General features: G+C 41.4%; 1 long non-coding RNA gene and 1 other non-coding gene across 2 annotated transcripts; both read right to left on the minus strand.

Annotated features, from left to right (window-relative positions):
• Positions 1 to 2,148: 2,148 nt before the first annotated feature.
• Positions 2,149 to 3,884, minus strand: LOC136219868 (uncharacterized). Its single transcript, XR_010684304.1, has 3 exons — positions 3,748 to 3,884; positions 2,825 to 2,886; positions 2,149 to 2,224 (listed from the first exon to the last, which is right to left on the minus strand). It is a non-coding gene; the product is annotated as an uncharacterized lncRNA (long non-coding RNA).
• Positions 3,885 to 17,009: 13,125 nt separating this feature from the next.
• Positions 17,010 to 17,116, minus strand: LOC136216022 (small nucleolar RNA R71). Its single transcript, XR_010683019.1, has one exon. It is a non-coding gene; the product is annotated as a small nucleolar RNA R71 (small nucleolar RNA).
• Positions 17,117 to 17,817: the final 701 nt, after the last annotated feature.

A 17,817-nucleotide genomic window follows, 5' to 3' on the forward strand; every position in this document is an offset into this window, starting at 1 on the left:
TGATGAGCATAGCATTACTTCTAAAGACATTCTGGGGATATGCCTTAGAAACTGCCCTCTTCACCCTAAATCGAGTACCAACTAAATCCGCTAGTTCCACACCATATGAGAATATGGGGTTGTTCAGCATTCATCAAACGCGTAGCGTCAGATAAACTAGATTCTAAATCTGATAAATGTTTCTTCGTTGGATACCTTAAGGAAACTATGGGGTATTACTTCTATCATCCATATGATCAGAAAGTAATAGTATCCAAGCACACAACCTTCTTGGAGAAAGAGTTTCTTGAAGAAACAAAAAAAGGAAGCATGATTGAACTTGATGAAGTTCAAGAAGAAGAAACACCAGCTGAAACAATAGAGGCGGTATAGGACCCCGAAGCGATCCCATTAGATGAGACTAAAGTGTCACCACCTACTCGTAGGTCACAAAAAGATCGTGAACTCCCAGTTAGATACGATTTTCTAGTGGGAGATCATGATGAGGTTCCCGTGTTAGACGGCGAACCCAAAAACTACGAAGAGGCTCTTACCAGTCTAGATTCTAAAGCATGGCTTGAGGCCATGAATTCTGAAATGGATTCCATGTACACTAACCAAGTGTGGACTTTGGTTGATCCACCCGAAGGGATAAAACCCATTGGGTTCAGGTGGATCTTCAAGAAGAAGACCGACATGGATGGAAAGGTTAGCACCTACAAAGCTAGGTTAGTAGCGAAAGGATATCGTCAGAAGCAAGGAATTGATTATGACGAAACTTTCTCTCCTGTAGCCATGTCCAAATCAATCAGAATAATGCTCGCTATTGCCGCTCACTACGATTACGAGATTTGGCAAATGGATGTGAAAACAGCTTTCCTAAACGGAAACCTGCTTGAGGATGTATATATGATGCAACCTGAAGGTTTCACATCGAAGGATGCAACCAAGGTTTGCAAACTTCAGAGATCCATTTATGGACACAAGCAATCATCTAGAAGCTGGAACAAACGTTTTGACGAAACCATAAAAAAGTTTGCATTTCTCAAGAAGATTGGACTCAAGCAATCATCTAGAAGCTGGAACAAGCTGGAAGAAGCTTGTATTTACAAGAAAGCAAGTGGGAGCTCAGTTGCATTTCTCATATTATATGTTGACGATATATTGCTAATGGGAAATGACATAGCTCTACTACAGTCGGTGAAAGTATGGTTATCAGGTAACTTCTCCATGAAAGACCTTGGTGAAGCAGCTTATATACTGGGGATAAAGATCTATAGAGATAGATCAAGAAGACTGCTTGGTCTTTCACATGGTACATACATTGAAAAGGTGCTAAAGCGGTTTAGCATGTTTAAATAGAAACGAGGTAACTTACCCATGGTACATGGGGTAAAGTTAAGCAATCATCAGTGTCCTAAAACCGAAGATGATAAGAAACGCATGGCTATAATTCCGTACGCCAGCGCAATCGGTTAGATTATATATGCTATGCTTTGCACTAGACCTGACGTAGCGTTCGCGTTAAGCATAACGAGTTGTTATCAAGGTAATCCGGGTGACAAGCATTGGAATGCCGTCAAGAACATTCTTAATTACTTGGGAAGGACTAAGGATATGTTCCTAGTGTACAGAGAAGGGGATCTGAAAATAGAAGGATTTTCAGATGCTAGTCATCTCACAGATGAGAACGATTTTAGATCCCAATCAGGATACCTGTTTATCTTGAATGGGGGCGCGGTCAGTTGGAAGAGTTCCAAGCAGGGAAACGTGGCTTTCTCTACGACCGAGTCTGAGTACATCGCTACTACAGAGGCAACAAAGGAAGCTGTTTGGATTAAGAAGTTCATTACCGAACTTGGTGTGGTGCCTGACATTGTGAATCCCATTACTCTGTACTGTGATAACAATGGAGCCATTGCACAAGCAAAGGAACCACGATCTCATAATGCATCCAAGCATTACCTAAAGCGATATGTAACCCCCTCACTTGGATCACATGATATCTCACACAATATCCATTATAGACATGCTTTCAATTCTCAATCATATAAACTTCAATCTCATATAAACTTTACATATTATACATAAGAGAAAGCATTTACAATACACGTTTAAGTCATTATCCTACATAGAGGATTTACAAAACAAAAGTATATCACAAGACTCCAAATGCCTAGATGAGAATGGACTGACACTGCTGGTGCGACCTTAAGCAAGAAGAACTCCACCTAACCTGTAAAATCTGTTGGCAAGGGGTGAGCTGCCTACTCAATAAACATATTACGCATATATGTATATACAAAAGTAATGTAAAGAGCACAAATCAAAATATATCATCAGTACCAAGTTAGAATTTATTCACCTGTTTCACTTATTATAGTAATACTTATTTTAGAAAGGCCTTGCTGTACTTAGACAATATATATATAATGGTCCTTGGGCCCAATCTATATTCCGGCTCACTAAATTCGGAATACAATCATCTGTGCTACGAAGGAGTTACACTTAACTCACGTACTCATATATCTCAACACATGTGCTTCCGGCTCACAATATTCGGATAGCACTCTCAACTTGGACCATTTCACATATTCATCTAAGCAAGCTCACATTCATATATAATCCAACCATTATTCAGTTCCAGTATGTGCACAAGGCTCAACATGCCGTATTTACTCATAACACTGCAACATACTCAATCATATCACTTTCTTATCAATCATGGCGTATCACAAACACTCAAACATTATCCACATCATTCACATCAGATTCAACCACATCTCACACTCAACAAGTCACAAGGCACGATACATTCATACACATATATAAGCAATATGCTTACCGTCGCACTTGGTTCGATCTATTCAACACGATCGGGTGTGCGTTCAATTGCACCTTGTCCTCCTAATGTCACATAACATTTATACAATTAGCATTAACATAAACTTAATGAAAATATAAACTAATGAATGCTATATGATTTACAAGACACTAACTCCACAAAGTTCATGCAATCTAATCCTTTTGTCTTAGATCATCACATGACCTACTTGCACACATTCTGCCATAACTTTCTCTATATGAATCCAAATGTCCTGTTTCTTGAACCTACTGAAACGAGACATATATGGGTATAACATATCTAAAATTCACATTAATATCACGTCTACACAATATATGGCATGCAAAATGATTATGTCCTGTTTCCAGCCAAGAAACAGACTACCCAGATTTGCATCTACCATAATTCACTCAACCTAGCTCACACTAAACACAATGGATTGTCAAATCCTTTTACAGACATATACTTCAAGTAGTTAGGAACACGTTTTTATGAATAAACTATCCTAAATTATGACTCTAAGGTCCTCAAAATGCTACATCAACATGGCTGCCTCACATGACATTCAATTTCGAGGCAGTCATGATCCATCTAGGTTTTCTTCCTCTATATATGGAATTAAAGTCCCATATTTTACAGAGGGTTTCATAACACATATAGGAACATAGTTTATTATTTATGTATCTTCAAATTCGAACAATATCAATATGAAAAACATGCTCCAAAATGACTGAAAGCAGTACCCTAGATTTCTGTTTAGGGCACTTGATACATATATTTCATTTGGACAGCCTATAACCACTTTAAACAACACCAAAACTCAACAAACTCAATCACAACTCATCCACAACAAATCCTATGATCATACCTAGGTATTTCAGAATCTCAAACTCATAGAAAACAAGCTAAAACAACATACTAACCTTCAACTTGTGTCTATCACCTAGTATGCTTCCTAACTTGACTTGTTTGGCTTGAAAATGGAAGAAATTGGAAGAGTTTTGTTTGGAGGGTGTTAGGGTATGAACAAGGAAGGTTTTGCTAAAGCTTTGGTCGAAATTGTGGCTGGAATAGATAAAGAATGAGTTGTATACATCTTTTTAAAAGTGAAGAGGCATACTTTGTCTTATTATTGAGTGACATCATGCTTTGTGAGGTGCTACTTACTAAAATTCATTTCCAGCCCTCCATAAGTCTAATTTAATCAATTAAGGATATGTGCATTCATTCATTTAATTCCAAACTCAATTAACCAATCGTTACATCTTAATGACACACTAATCGCCTCCTAATCGCATGGTAATCGCATTATGAATACGAAACTTCTAATGACAATGAGATGAATCTAAAATGCATGTATTCAATCATGAAAACATATATGAATGTGGGAAGACTCATATGTTAGGGTTTTAGGGATGTTACAGTTCTTCCCCCCTTAAAGAATTTCGTCCCCGAAATTCACTTACTAGAAGCTTCAAATAGGTAAGGATATTGTGTCCTCATATTTTCTTCTACCTCCCAAGTTGCCTCATCAAGTGTTTGATTATGACTCCATCTCACCTTAACCATTGGAATTTCACGGTTTCTGAGTCGTTTCATTTCTCGTCCCAAAATCTCTAAAGGTTGCTCACGAATAGTCAAGTCTGTGTTCACTATTGCAATCTCAGGTTCAGGAATCATATGACTTGGGTCTGATCTATATCTTCTTAATACTGACACATGAAATACATCATGTATTAAAGACAATTCTGGTGGTAGAGCTAACCTATAAGCCAATGGTCCAACTCTCTCAATGATCTCATAAGGCCCGATGTATCTTGGATTCAACTTCCCTCTTTTGCCAAAACGAACTGTTCCTTTCCATGGGGATATTTTTAAAAACACTTTATCTCCAACTTTATATTCCATCTCCCTTCGGTGCTGATCCATATAGGCTTTCTGACGTTCCTGTGCAGCTTTTAAATACTTCTTTATGACATTGATCTTCTCAACAGTTTCTTGGACTAACTCAGGTCCTTCCAATTGCCTCATTCCTTCAACATCCCAACATATAGGGCTTCTACACGGTCTTCCATATAATGCCTCATAAAGTGTCATGCCTATACTCGAATGATAACCATTATTATAAGCAAACTCCATAAGAGGTAAATGTATATCCCACTCACCTTGGAAATTAAGAACACAAGCTCTCATCATATCCTCTAAGGTCTGAATAGTTCTTTCTGATTGTCCATCTGTCTGTGGATGAAAAGTTGTACTGAAATGCAATTTTGTTCCCAAGGAGTGCTGTAAACTGCCCCAAAATCTAGATGTAAATCTAGGATCACGATCTGAAACAATAGATATAGGTACTCCATGCAATCTCACAATTTGTTCCACATAAAGTCTAGCCAATTTATCTATCGAGTCTGTCTGTTGAACCGGTAGAAAGTGAGCAGATTTTGTAAGTCTATCCACTATCACCCATATACTATTGTTAAGCCCAAAATATACCTAAAATATCATTAGTATTTACATCAGTTTTGCTTCGAATTCATAATATTTATACCTGTTTAGAATACTTTTACATTTGAATATATTTCTTTCTTGTAAGGTACCTAAATATTTGGTAAAATCCAAATAGGAACGAAAGAGGTTAAAAACAGAATAAAAACCCTACAAAAGGAGTCAAAAAACGACGAAGATCAATTACACCAAAACGAGGACAAAGACAAAGTCAGAAACAGAGAAAAATGCCAAACTCTCGGTTGAAGAAACCAAATTCTCGGTAGAGAATTTGTGAAGCCGCGACCGAGAATCTCAAATTCTCGGTCGTGACACGCTAAAGTCCAGCGCCCCTCCCTTTCGTCCGAAGACCAAATAATTGCTCCCCCGTTCTCGGCCGAGAATTAATTATTCTCGGTAAGTTCAGCAATTTCTCGAGAGCCATTCGCACACTTTCGTTTTCGACGAAAAGCGTTCGTTCGGGTGGATAAAGACATCTCTTCGCAGAGGATACGTCCCTTCACAACGGACACGACACTTCAATCACGACTCTTCAACATCTATAAATAAAGAGTTGATGGAGAGTTGGAGAGATAGAAAAAGAGAATATTAGTATAGAATTAATGCAGAAATTCCGAGTCAAGTGATTCAGAATTTAGAGTTCATTTCTGTAAAAAGCAATATGACCGATGGAGGACAAAATCCCTCCTCTGGGATTGAATCACCCTTGTTATCAATTGGTGCGGTGAAGGTGGAATCCTTGATCAAATAAAGGGTTTTTCGTTCACACTGAAATATCATGACCGATGGAGGACAAAATCCCTCCTCTGGGATTGAATCACCGATAATTACACCATCTAGCGCTGATCGCACTAACACAACTGCTCCTATAACAAATATCGATGGAAACATGCCCACTGCTTCCTTCATCGATATGTGTGCTCGGGATATCGAGGCACGGTATGGGCTTGAAATTGGGAACCGCCTCCGGGCGTTCATGACTCTTCCTCCTCGTTGGAGTACGATATCTACGTCAGCTGTCTCATCTTTGCCTCCATTAAATTTTGGTCTGGGACCAGGTGCCCATAGCTCTTCATTCCTTCAAGCTCACAACATTGATTCCATGATAACTACTACGGCATCGGGTGGCGGACGACCGGTTATCAGGGAGTTATTTCCTGGCGAGGGAAGTCGAAGGAATGATATGGTCCCTCCTGGAGGATCGGAGATTCCAAGGTTTAATCTTGATGGACCAAATGTACCTAGGCGCCCGCGGACAAATTCGTCTCTTGGCGGATTTAAGGAGCCCATTCGTAAAAAGCATAAAAAGGATAAAAATAAGCAAGCAGGATCCCTACGCCGTGGTAGATCACCTCCATCTACTGGTCGTAGAAGAAGTAAAAGGCCAGAAAAAACATCTCATATAGGTGGACCACCGCCACATCCATCTTCAGGAACTGTTGGACGCACCTCGTCAGGAGGCCAGCAAGGAGGAAATGGTCCAACTCCCCCAGGCAGAGGAAGTGGTGGAGGAGATGGTGGAGGAAGAGGAGGGAGCGGATGTGGTAATGCAGGAAGACATTCGCCATCAGATCCATCGTCTGAGTCAAGTTCTTCTTCTTCTCCAAGCAGATCGCCACGAAGGGGTCACCCCAGGGCGGATCCGGAGAATTTTGATGATAGAGTGAGGGCCCTAGTACTCCAAATGAACGAAGAAAATGCTAGGCACAATCCATTCGCCAATAGGGATTCGCCTTTTGCAGCCTGGATCGAGGCAGAGGAAACCGACAGAGCTTTCAAGATTCCTAATCTTGCAATATACACAGGCAAAGATAATCCGGAAGCTCATGTTCGAAAGTATCGAATCTTGGCCAGGCTCAATCGAGCCACCGAACCCGTGCTCTGCAAAATGTTTGTCACCACGCTGGGAGGTCCAGCTTATTTGTGGTTTCAATCTCTACCTCCAGGATCAATAAACAGCTTTGATCAATTAAGCAGGGAATTTTGTGCTAAATTTGCTGGTTGTATTCCTGCAGTGGTGAAATCTGGAAAGCTTTTTGAATTAAAGCAGAAGGCGAATGAACCCCTCCGAGACCAATTGTGTATACAAATCGTTGATGTAGATATCTCCGTAGCTGTGGAGTGTTTTGTGAGAAACACTACTTGTAAAAGTTTGCAAGAGGATCTCATTCGTAAAAATCCCACCAGCATGGCAGAGTTAATGGAGCGTCGTAAAGACTTTATAGAAGTAGATGACATTCGTCGAGGTTCGCCATCATCACCAAAAAAGGACAGAGGCGAATCTCGTCCTCGGGACCGGGACAAGGACAAACGTCAGGATTCTTCTTCTCGGAACAAACGAAGGGATTCTCGGAATAAATCAACGTTTGTCACCTCCTTCACACCTCTTAATGCCTCTAAAAGTGAAGTTCTTATGTGGATTGAGAACAGCCAGCACAAGCGGAGCATTTCATACCCCGAGCCAAAAGGGGGGGAGTACACCAATAAAGGTAAAAATCCTAAAAATTATTATAAGTATCAGAGGAAAAATGGCCATGATACGGATGCTTGCTGGGAGTTAGCTCGAGAAATTAAACGACTCATTGAAAGAGGTAAATTGGATCGGTTCATCCAAGCTGAAGGAAAAGAAGATGATAGATCCAAGGAGGACCCAAAGAAGAAAGGAAAGGGTACCATCAATGTCATAGCAGGAGGACCTGGTTATCAGCCAGCATTGAAAAAGGCGAAGACAACCGCCCTTGATAGGACATCATTAAATCTCCCTTTCTCAGACACAGGTCCTGAGATTCCACCCCATGCGGATGCACTGGTCGTCACCATGATGGTTGAAGGTTGGGAAATGAAGAGGGTAATGATTGATACGGGAAGTTCATGTAATGTCATTACCCGAGGAGCATTCGCCAGACTCCGGATTGATCCCATCCAGGTGGAGCCGACGGTGGTTGACATTTTGGGAGTGACAGGTCATACCATTCAGACGAAAGGCCAAGTTACTTTGGATTGTGAGCTTGTTGATAATGATCAAGTTTGGAGAGGAGATTTGGAGTTCTCGATCTTGGATGGACAATTAGCTTATAACATTATCCTCGGACGACCTTTTATCTCCGAAGTTGCAGCTCTTATCTCTATTCGCCATTTGACACTTTACATTCCCACGGTCAAGGGAGGTGTCATGGTCAAAGGTTGTCAAAAGGTGGCCCAAGAAACATATTCGGCATCCTTAATGATTCGCCCTCAATCTAAAGAAGAAGATGAAGAGGAGCGTGTCACAATGGCCTTAGGCGAAACCGAAATGTACTTTATGGCAGAGGAGAAGCAGGTGCGAATAGCTAAGGGGCTACAAGGCAAGATCAGAGATGCAATCACCAAAGTACTTTGTGAAGCTGAAGATGTCTTTGCATGGAAGGACGAAGTTCTCCCAGGAATTAGCCCAGATGTAATTACCCATAAGCTCAACATCGATAAAGATGCAGTTCCTGTGGCTCAGAAGCGGAGAAACCATGGTCCGGAAAGGCAAAAGGTGATAGAGGAAGAGATCGCCAAGCTCCAGAAGGCGGATGCCATCGGGGAGGTACTCTACACACAGTGGTTGGCGAACGTCGTGCTAGTCAAGAAAGTTGGCAGATCTTACCGCATGTGCATTGACTTTACAGATCTCAATAAAGCTTGCCCCAAGGATAATTATCCTTTGCCATGCATAGACATGCTTGTAGATGGAACTGCCGGTCACGCAATGTACTCCTTTACTGACGTGAAGTCAAGCTATCATCAAATCCCCATGGAACCCTCAGATAGAATTAAGACCTCATTCGTGACGCATCAAGCTACTTATTGTTTTAAAGTCATGCCCTTCGGGCTTAAGAACGCAGGTGCTACCTATCAGAGGATGATGAACAAGATATTTGCGGACAATAAGAGCGGTAATTATTCTGTCTATGTAGATGATATGATCATTAAAAGCACAACTGTAGAAAGGCATGCAGAAGATATAAAGGAGGTATTGGGCGTACTTCGACACCACAACATCAAGTTGAATCCAGAGAAATGCACTTTCGGGGCAACATATGGGAAGTTTTTATGATTCATGATCAGCGAAAAAGGAGTCAGCCCAAATCCGGACAAGGTCAAAGCAGTCCTAAAAATGCAAGCGCCCCAGAATATCAGAGAAGTACAACGCCTCAACGGACGTATCATAGCCTTGGGCAGGTTTATCTCTTGCTCAGCTCGTAGATGTCAGCCTTTTTTCGAAGTCATTAAGAAACAAAAAACATTCGAGTGGAATGAGGATTGTCAAAATGCCTTTGAAGGAATCAAGCGGTTCCTCACAGAGCCACCCATGATGAGCCGACCTTTGAAAGGGGAGGATCTATACATGTACATATCGGTTACGGATAAAGCCGTATGCACAGTCATGATACGAGAAGAAGATGGCCAACAATTCCCAATTTATTACGTAAGTAAAGTTTTGAAAGACGCTAAAACCAGATATTCAAAGATGGATAAAATGGCACTGGCTGTTGTAACCACGGCAGTTCGCCTTAGGCCATATTTTCAGGTGCATACTGTAATAGTTCGAACCAATATACCAATGAGAAAGGTATTGCAGAAGCCGGACACTTCAGGAAGGTTGATGGAATGGGCGATTCGCCTGGGCGAATTTGATGTAAGATATGAAAGCAGATCATCTTTAAAAAGTCAGGTCCTGGCGGACTTCGTGAATGAATTCACTGATGAAGGGATATCTCATCCCAAGCCTCCGTTAGAAGAATGGTCGATGTACACTGATGGAGCTTCCTCGGCGGATGGAGCAGGTGTGGGAGTTGTGATCAAAGGTCCCCACTACATAAGATTACGATACGCAGCAAAATTAAATTTCCATGCCACTAATAATGCTGCTGAGTACGAAGCTCTGATACTGGGATTACGTCTACTTCAAGAAATCACCCCAGAGCGGATCGTGATATATAGCGATTCAAAACTAATGGTCAACCAAGTAATCAAGAATTACGAGGTGAAAGACGAGGTTCTGGCCAAATATGTAGCAGAAGTCAAAAAGTTGCTGGATCACCTTGAAGTTAAAGAAACTAGGTGGGAATTGATTCATATACCAAGGGAATCCAATACAGAGGCTGATCAATTGGCCAAAATGGCTTCTTGTGAGGAAAAATGGGCGGACCGGGATTGTCCCTTTGAAGTAAAAATGGCTCCAGCATTTGCCTCTGAGGAAGTGTCTCTACTCACAACGATGGAGGGTGATTGGAGATCGGTCATCCGCCAATATCTGCTGAACGGATCATTACCTGAAGACAAGGAAGAGGCATGGAGGATAGTTAGGAGATCAGCCTATTTCTCCTTGATCAATGATGGTCTTTACAGAAAATCCTTTAGTCATCCTTGGCTGAAATGCATTCTACCAGAGGAAGGGCAGCAGATCCTCAAGGAGCTACACGAGGGATCCTGTGGGTCACATGAAGCGTCCGCCACGATCTTGAAGAAATCTAGGTTAACAGGTTTCTACTGGCCCACAACTGAATTAGATGCCCAGAGTTTGGTAGAATCTTGTCACAATTGTCAGATTCACGCAAATAAGTCACATACTATCAAACATATCCAAAAGCCAATCATTGAGGGACGTCCATTCGCCCTCTGGGGAATAGACATCGTTGGCCCATTTCCCCCAACTCGCCGGTAAAAGAGGTACGTAATAGTGGCAGTGGACCATTTCACCAAATGGGTAGAAGCCGAGGCTGTTTCCTCTATTACAGCAGAACAGATAGTGGAGTTTGTCAAGGACAACATCGTGGGAAGATATGGCATTCCACATACCATCATCACTGACAACGGAACACAGTTTAACTGTGGCAAATTCAAGGCTTTCTGTGAGGGGTTGGGCATCCTGAACAGATTCGCCTCCGTTTATTATCCTCAGTCCAATGGAATGACCGAAGTTACCAATCGGACAATTGTTAAGGGGATAAAGAAGAGGTTGGGAGAGCATGACAAGAAGTGGGCGGATCAGCTTACAAGTGTTTTATGGGCTTATCGTACCACCCCAAGAACAGCTACTGGGGAAACACCATTCGCCCTTTCTCATGGAGTGGAGGCCGTGATCCCAGTTGAGATACAAGTCCCTAGTGATCGGGTAGCCTTTTATTGTGAAGAGGACAACAACAAACGACTAAGGGAGCGTTTGGATCAGGTTGAGGATCGCAGGAACCAATCCTATATACGCATGGCAGCATACAAACAGCGGATCGCGGCTTACCATGATAAAAATGCCAAGCTTGTAGATCTAAAGATAGGAGATCTTGTGCTTTGCAAAACTGACAAAGTCCAATCTCGAGAAGGCAAGGGCAAGTTGGGGCTCAACTGGACAGGTCCATACCAGATAGTAGACAAGGTTGGACCGGCCACATTCAAAATACAAGATATGGAGGGCAATACACTGCCACGCACGTGGAATCTCCAAAACCTCCACAAATACTTTGTTAAAAAATGAAGTATGTTCATGGTCTTGAGTACTCTTTTTCCTTTAACAAGCTTTTTCCCATGTGGTTTTTCTTGTTAAAGGTTTTAACGAGGCTCATTTATAAAGACCTATTCGCTGTAATAAGGTGTTTCTCCCATTAATAAACATTGTTGGTTTTATCATCTATGTTCTTTTTATAGTTTACTGCTGCAATATCAATATTCCAGTCTTAAAAAGAAGGGGGGCATCCAACGCTCTCCACATTCAATGTAGATCCGCCACTTGGCGGATCCTGATCACCGATAGAGTTAAAACGATCCTTGGACGCAAGGTCTTTACACTCTCTTATCCCTCCCAGAGAAGGATTCACAAGTCCTGCGGGCGGATCATTTCACCTCAAAGATAGGTAGCAAATTGAACCCCTGGGCAGCTTTACTTCCTCTAAGAAGGAATAAAACAGCTTCAAACCTTCACAAAGGTTCATACCATGGAGTATGACTGGCCACCTATTCCAAACATAAATCCTAAACATACGTATGTTCAAAGTACTTCTTTACGTAAATGTAAGAGTAAAATAAATAGATAACAGCGTAAAAGATTAACCAGATTGTACTTAGAAGATTTTTTACAAAAAGATCTTTAAACAAAAACTAAATAATAATAGGGGCATCCTCTTTTGTGCTTCCTTCGCCTATGATGCTTGCTTGAGGATCCTTCTTCTCCACAGTCACAGATTCGCCACCAGGAGATACCTCCTTATCCTTCGAAGAAGTAGGACCCGGTGGAAGGACAGAATCAAGAATGGGCTCTGTACCTACCTTGGGCGGCATCTCTTCGGAATTGTCCGCCACAACTGTGGTAGAAGGTTTGGTTTCCTGCGGGGGTCCTTTCATCCATTTCCGTACATAATTGCGGAGGTATTCCCTGACATCTGGCATTTTGTTGAACCTCGCCACGTCTTCTGGTTCGGGGACGGTGAGCAGAGGATCTGTGAAGTCAACTTCAGGATGGGCCAGGGAGAAGTACGCCATAAGCATCTCGCCATAGTAAAACGCCTATACACCCGCCGTGTATTCAGCTTCTCCGAGAGCATCCTCATGGCTTTTGGCATCAGAAGCCATCGTTGCCTTTAAACTTTTAATCTCTTCATCCCGAAGAACTAAAGCAGCTGTGGCGGAAGCAAGATCCGCGTTTGCAGAGGCAATGGTGGAATTGGCATTCGCTATCTCTTTTTCTAACCTTTCAATGGTTGCCCTGTCCGCCACGTTCTGAAGAAGCCCATTTTCCAAAGTACGCAGACGGGCATACAGCTATAAAAGACAGAATGATTTAGTCCAAGGGCGAAAAAGAGGTGAAGGAATTACCATTATCTACATTCTTTTTAAACTCACCGAACGAAGCTCCGATTTCCCCTTCTGGACGTGAGTTGGCCCAGGGATTTGGTTATAGTTCCTTTGTACCTCTCCCACCTGACCCAAGGCCTCATCCAGATCATTCAGAAGGGATTCATTCTCAAAAGAACCTTGGGCCCCCAATTTGGCGGACCAGTATCCTCCAATATCGGGCTTCGCCATCTGCACAAACAGAGAAGAGCCATACATCGCTTTAGAATCGGATGAGCAGCAGAGGAAATCAAAAGATGGATTACCTGAACAATTTTCTCAGCAGGTTTGGCGGATCGTATCGCGTCCGCCATAATCTTGGTACTACCCATAGTGTTAGGCCGCCTCTTCTTCAGTGGCGGATCAACAGCTATCTCTGCAGGACGTTTGCCCGTATCGGCTTGAGGATTAGCCGCTTGACTTTTCTTGCGCGCTTCATCTTCCAAAAGCTTCCTGCGCGTCTCTGCAAGAGCGTGATTGGCCTTAGATACACCCCTGTCAAAGAAGACATCAAGATAATCAAGACTTCTGAAGTAATAGAAAGGTACCTTGATCAAACTGAGTAATTTTCGAATAAATAAATTGATCCCCTTCTCGGTGAATCAATGGAATGTCACTCATCATGAAGGCTAAGGCATTTGCATAAGTCCATGCATCCGCCTTGATCTGCTTCATGAGATCCGCCACCTCTTCATCACTGCTTGTTAAGATCCGCATGTCACCCGCCATATGTAGCGGACGAGAATTCCAAACTGAAGGGAAACCTAACGGTTCATCCTCATTTATCTTCACATAGAAGAAACTCTCATCCCAGCTATGAACGTTGGACATTTTGTCGTAAAAGGGCGAATAGACACCAAATTTGGCAAATGTAAGATAGGATTCTGACTTCCTCTTGGAAGGTTTATGAAAGGCCCTAAAAATACGGCCCGTATAAACAACGCCTAAATTTGAAGCGAGGTATCAGTCTAGGGCCATATCGAGCCAGCCATTAGGATGTAGCTGACTGACGGCAATGTCAAAGTATGAGAGGATATCCGCCATCATCTTGGGAAGAGGAAGGCGAAACCCTCTCTCTACATGACTACAGAATACAGTAAAGAAGCCGTTAGGCGGATTGGAGGGGCGTTGATGAGAAGCAGCAAGTTGGGTTTCGTAATTTTTGATCCACGGAAAGCGATTCGCCAGATTCGCTAGATCCGCGGCATTCATACGGGATGGAGTGGACTCCGCTCGAGGATTCTTTTTCTTAGCAGGGATGGAAGAAGTGGCCATTGAACCCAGAAACCGGTTACGAGCACCGCCCGAAACGGCACCGGAAACAGAAAAAAAGAAAGAGGGATTTCTGGTTGAACGAGTCTGGTAATGGTTACGCGCCGAGTTACTGAACTCAGCTAAACCGGAATTAATCGCACCTACAGAAGATTGGGAGTCCTCCGACGATGAAGTGGTCCAACTAAAATCTACTTCAATCTTAGGAGGAGATGTCGAGTTAAAAAGTTCAGAAGTCGACCCAGAAGACGAGGATGAACTTCTAAACATTCAAGATAAAATGAAAGGGCACTTACATGGAAATGTAGAAGTTTGAAGAAGAACTCTGGAAAACTTCTAGGAAAAGCTTCGAAGACGGAGAGAGATGAAGAAACGAAGAAGAAAGAAAAATTAGAAGGAGAAAAAGGTTTCTTTTGAACTTGCCTAAGACAGTGTGCCACCACACGTGTCAACCATCAAATGGCGTTGAACAGAGCGCACATTAATGATGGAGCATATGACGGCGCGCGGAAGTCTAAAAGCCCTAAAGGACTTTAAAGGCACTTTAGGGGGGGCTTCTGATAACATTGAGATATTATCATGAGGGCCAAAAGAGATATTTGCCTTTAAGTATGCCACGTAGCAAAGGAAGTCAGCTGACGGATCTCCCTGGACTAGCTCTAGGAGATTCGCTGGCGGATCTCTAAGGCGAATCTCTCCATTCACCTTGGTAATGGCTGGCCGCCGGCTCGGCCATAAAGGATCATTAAATGGGTCATTAACTGTCCTACTCGCCAGGTTAAGAGTAACTTGTAACCGCCATTAAATGAGCATTAATGGGGACTTTCTAGTTACCTAGAGGTTACGAACTTCTCAACTATATATAGCCTACCATTCTAGGCTATCAGGGTACTCAGACTTTTCTATATTCTCTAAGCTTTGTCAATACAGTTTATTCTCCATACTCTATACTGACTTTAGCATCGGAGTTTCCCCCGTCGAACCCAACGACGCCCCCCACAGGAACGAGCTCCGATCAGAAGTTTCTCCCTTGTTATCAATTGTTTATTCAATAATTACAAAGACAGTAGCATTTAGATTTGTTCATATTAGTTTACATTTTGGTAGTGTCCGACCACATCCCTATTACGAAGTTACAGCGAGAAAATTGAGTAGAGAATCCGCCCTGAGTCTGACAAACTCTAACGAAACTCAAGGAAAGGATTGACAACACGTTCACTTGCACGCCGTCAAATGTTTTCATGCTTCTTGTTCTCTGTAAACTTGTATCAAATTTATATTTCATCTAATAAAGTCTGTTCAATTCGATAGATTTTTATGCAGCACTTTGGTAAAGGATCTGAGGTGGATGCTGGTGTTTTCATTAAAACGTAGTTAAATTCAAAATATTTACAAGGAAACTTTGTTGAACACTTAGGCAAATTGATATCATCAGTAGAGTATCAATTTGGTTAAGGTAGCAAGCTAACCCGACCGTAGGAGGATTGACTGCAGTTCAAAGCCCAAAAATTAGAGGAACCGACGTTTATTTCATTGTTTTAATTTATGCAAAGTTTAAAGTTGTTTTCTTTGCTTAATGCAAACGAATACATTTGTTTACTTTTCTAAAAGAACTAAACATTTCTGTTTTGTAAATTTATCCCTAAATCAGAAGTAATTTCTAACATTTGTTATACTCTATTCTAATTCTTATTCTAGCAATTTCAAAAGCAAATCCGATTTAACGATTTTCATATTATAAACCTTAAAAGTAAATTTAACCAATTCAAAATAAGTTTTTGTTAAAAAACGTTCCCTGTGGGATCGATATCTTTTATTACTACAAACGTATACCGTGCACTTGCGGAAATCGCTCAACAAGTTTTTGGCGCCGTTGCCGGGGAACGCCAAACTTTTTGACAAAAATTTAGATTTTTCATGTTTTATTTCGAATCTAGGTTTATTTATATTTATTCAAACTTTTATATTTTACTTATTTCAAATTACTAACATATTTATTTTTCAAATTCTGTTTTGAAGGTAGTTTCGGTTCGTGCAAAATTTCAAGTTCATGTGCAGTTATCGAAGTTCAGACATTCCACCAAAACCGCTAGACCCAGAAATTGAAAAAACGGTTAAAAAGAACAAGAAAGACAAGAAAAACAAAAACAAGACTCCAATAAAAACTAGAGTTACTGAGCCAGAAATTATGGCCACACTTATGGATTACGCTAGGCCAGGAGTGGCAGGTGTAACAAACAGCATAGTTAGACCCCAAATAAATGCAAACCAATTTGAAATTAAGCCAGCATTGCTTAATATGTTGCAAAATAATGTAACATTTTACAGGTTACCTAACAAAAATCCTAACACCCATTTGACAAATTTCTTAGAAATTTGTGACACTTTTAAAATACCAAATGTGACTGCGGAAGCAATCAACCTTCGTCTTTTTCCTTTTACTTTGAAGGATCGAGCCAAAGAATGGTTAACTTCTATGCCAGCCGCAACATTTGAAACTTGGGAGCAATTGGCCCAAGCATTTTTATCTAAAAAATTTCCTTTAGCAAAAACCGCAAGAGTCATAAAAGAGTTAACATCTTTTTCTTAAAATGATAATGAAACTCTTTATGAGGCTTGGGAACGTTTTAAAGAACTTCAACGTTTATGCCCACACCACCAATTGCCCGCTGAACTTTTAATGCAAACATTTTATAATGGATTAAATCCTACAACTAGAGGTTCATTAGATGCTATGTCTGGAGGGTTATTCATGAAGAAAACGTCGGCCCAAGCAAGAGAACTTTTGGAGGAAATGGCAATCAACAGTAGTATGTGGCCCGCGGAACATGGACACATACCAGTGGCGAAATCATCATCCTCAACTACATCATCAGTTAAAGGTATAGTGAATCTTGATCCAGTTGCGATGTTGCAAGCCCAATTTTCTGCCTTATCGCATAAAATTGATAGGTTTATGGCACCGTGTGATCCTAATGGTAAGCCAATCCAAACGGATGTGGATTATGAAGGTATGAGCGAAATTGAACAGGTAAACTTTGTCCAAGGGCAAAACCAAACTAATAACCCTTATTCCAATACATATAATCCCGGATGGAGAAATCATCCTAACTTTAACTGGAGAGATAATAATAGTAATGCCAATGCTAATCAAAATCATACCACTAATTATCAAAATCCATCAAGAGATACGATTAGCACTTTATCTTCTAAAATCGACAAATTTATAGATGCTATGAGCGGAAAAATAAGTAATCACGACGATGGTTTTAAACGGATCGAGAATAAATTCGATCAGCTTATTAAAAACCAATCATCTAGCATCCATAATTTGGAGGTTCAAATTGGACAACTCGCTAAATCAA

The sequence above is a fragment of the Euphorbia lathyris genome, chromosome 1 (genome assembly GCF_963576675.1).
Source record: "Euphorbia lathyris chromosome 1, ddEupLath1.1, whole genome shotgun sequence".
Lineage (NCBI taxonomy): Eukaryota > Viridiplantae > Streptophyta > Magnoliopsida > Malpighiales > Euphorbiaceae > Euphorbia > Euphorbia lathyris.